The sequence below is a fragment of the Meles meles genome, chromosome 3, assembly GCF_922984935.1.
Source record: "Meles meles chromosome 3, mMelMel3.1 paternal haplotype, whole genome shotgun sequence".
NCBI lineage: Eukaryota > Metazoa > Chordata > Mammalia > Carnivora > Mustelidae > Meles > Meles meles.
The window spans coordinates 66,117,359-66,119,853 of NC_060068.1; the positions used below are offsets into that span (position 1 = coordinate 66,117,359).

Genomic DNA, 2,495 nt, shown 5'->3' on the forward strand with positions numbered 1-2,495 from the left:
CCCAAAGACATACTACTGATTAGAGAAGGGACTAAATTCAAACCTGGGGCTGTTAGTGTGTCAAGCTTTTTCTCTTAAGAGCTTTGCTATACTACCTCTCTGGTTAAAGGATAAGACCTATGATCCAATATGCTAATATTTCTAATTAGTTGTTACTCTGTCATATATATTTAAATGTAAGAACATGCACAAGGAATCAACAAGGGAAGAGAATTTCTCTACCCTACCCAGGGTCATCTTTACTATTTCTCTCATCACACAGCTGGGCTGTTGAATGTTGCTATAGAAAATCACAAAACTATTCTGACTGGATCTGTACAGAGTCATGCTTTCTAATTTTATGGCTGCTCACAATTCTTTTGCTGACTCCCTATCACATTTCCTACAGCAGCATTTCCACCCCATCCTCCATCTCAGCAAAAGCCTTTATTTCTGGCTTGACTGATTAATGTTTGGAAGTGTGTTCTATTGGAGAACTCTTTTCCTGGTCCTCTTTGTTTTCATGTTTTGCAGGAAGGAACAGCAGTGGATGAGTACTTCCTGTTTCCCCCTGTACTTTTACCCACGAGAATGAGTGACTCTGACAGACTCTGACATCCACAAGTTCACTTTCTTTTCTTGGGCAGGTTGTATGTTTCGGTTAGCTGCTTCCTTTGCTTACCCTTCTTCTACGCCGTCTAGAGAAGCCTGAACATATTCTCTTCTCTCCTTCATGTGATGGCTTACGAGGGCTGGCAGAGACCAGCTGGGCATCTGTTTACTCAGTATATACCACGAAGACCACACATGTCAATGTAGCATTTACTGTGTGGCTCTTACTGATCTAGGTTCACAGGGGAGGAAAGGGTCTAAAGGTGTTTTTTTAAATTTTTATTTGTTTTTTTAATTACTTTTCAGTGTTCCAGAATTCGTTGTTTATGCCCCACACCCAGTGCTCCATGTAATGCGTGCCCTCCATAGTAGGGTCTACAGATTTTTAAGACTATTCAGGTCTTCGAGGACCTTACACACTGTTTGGCAAATTGAAACCAGTAACAGTAAAAGAAGGCTTATGCCTATAAAACACATCTATGTTTCTAAGAAAACATACAGACTATAGAATTCCAGAGCAACTATCAACAGTCTGTGTCAGCCATGTAAACACCAGAGTATGGAATTCCAGAGAAATAAGAGATCACTCTAGCGGAGATGGTCAAAAGGAAATGTCCCTTTCAATAAGATGATCAGGAAAACATTCCAAATTCTCTACAGTTTGAATACTCTAAACTTAATTGAAATTACATGCCACCATTCCTCCATGAGAATGGGAAATGATGCCTTCCCTGTTTCAATTAATCTTTATAATATTATGAGCTCTGAGGAGGTATTCTTCGGTCCATTATATGGACACAGAGCTGTCTAGAAAAGCCCTGAGAGGTTAAATAATGTGCTCAAAGTCACATGGTTAATAATTGGTAGAAAATAAAACCCCAAATTTGACTCTTTTAATGTTCATGGTGTTTTCTTAAAACAAGGGCACTTTTCCAAGCTGGTGTAGGATGAAGGACTCTGGATAAGATTAGGAAGGTCAGGGTTTGAGTCTTGCATCTGTTACGTGTGTGATCTTGAACAGTTTACCTCCCTACTTTTCACTGTCTTTTGTATAAATAGAGGTAAAAAAAAAAATCCTACCTACTTCGAGAACTTTGGAAAAGTAAACACAAGATAACACATCCGTTTTGTAGTGTTCTGAACTAGAACTTTATTTCACCTAAGAGCTGTGTAAGTAACCACGTTCTTAGCAGCATGAACAGAGATTGGGTTCCCTGGAACCAGACTGTGAGATGGGGAGTTGCATGGCCAACTTTCACTGGAGAGTGGTCTTGGGCCACGTGTTTAAAGAAGTAAAGAAGGAAGCTTTGTGCAGTGGCAGTATCGTAGCCAATGAGGTTTATCCGAGGCACGATTATTGCTAATTAAAGAAGGAAGCAGGGTAGTATTGGGTAGAGTGAGCAGCTGGATGGCAGTCCATTGCAGGGGAGGCCTCAGCTGGTCATGGCAGGATCCCTGAGGCTGGATGGCTTTTCAGAGTTGGCTCAAATCAAGGCAAAGGAGCCTGTAGTTTTGTTTCCCTCAATAAGCCAGTTATTGGCTGTGAGTTGCCTCTCTCACCTTGGGTAGGGGAGGTAAGTGCCCAGTCAGGAGAGTTACTGTTGATAGAGATGTTCCCGACAGCCTGAGGTGGGTGTATCAGTCCTCAAAAAGGACATCTGGGTAGAGCACTGCAGGATCCACTGAAAAAAGATGAAACCCTCAGAGCCCTACCACCTCGACCATGTTCTCTCCGTGCTCGCTCCTGTTTCTTTGCTCTTCCACCCTTACCCATACCGTGCACTTGGTGCTTTCCTCCCTGCTTGAGCTGCCACTGCAAGGCTGTGTCTTACATCTCCGAGCTTCCCACACCGAGGAGAGGACTGACACGGGGTAGAAAAAGCTCCGTTAGTATTTGATGTTGG

The 2,495-nt window shown here is 42.5% G+C and overlaps 1 pseudogene; it reads left to right on the top strand.

The window, feature by feature from the left end:
* The first annotated feature begins 1,894 nt into the window (after positions 1-1,894).
* Positions 1,895-2,014, top strand: LOC123939457 (annotated as a pseudogene).
* Positions 2,015-2,495: the final 481 nt, after the last annotated feature.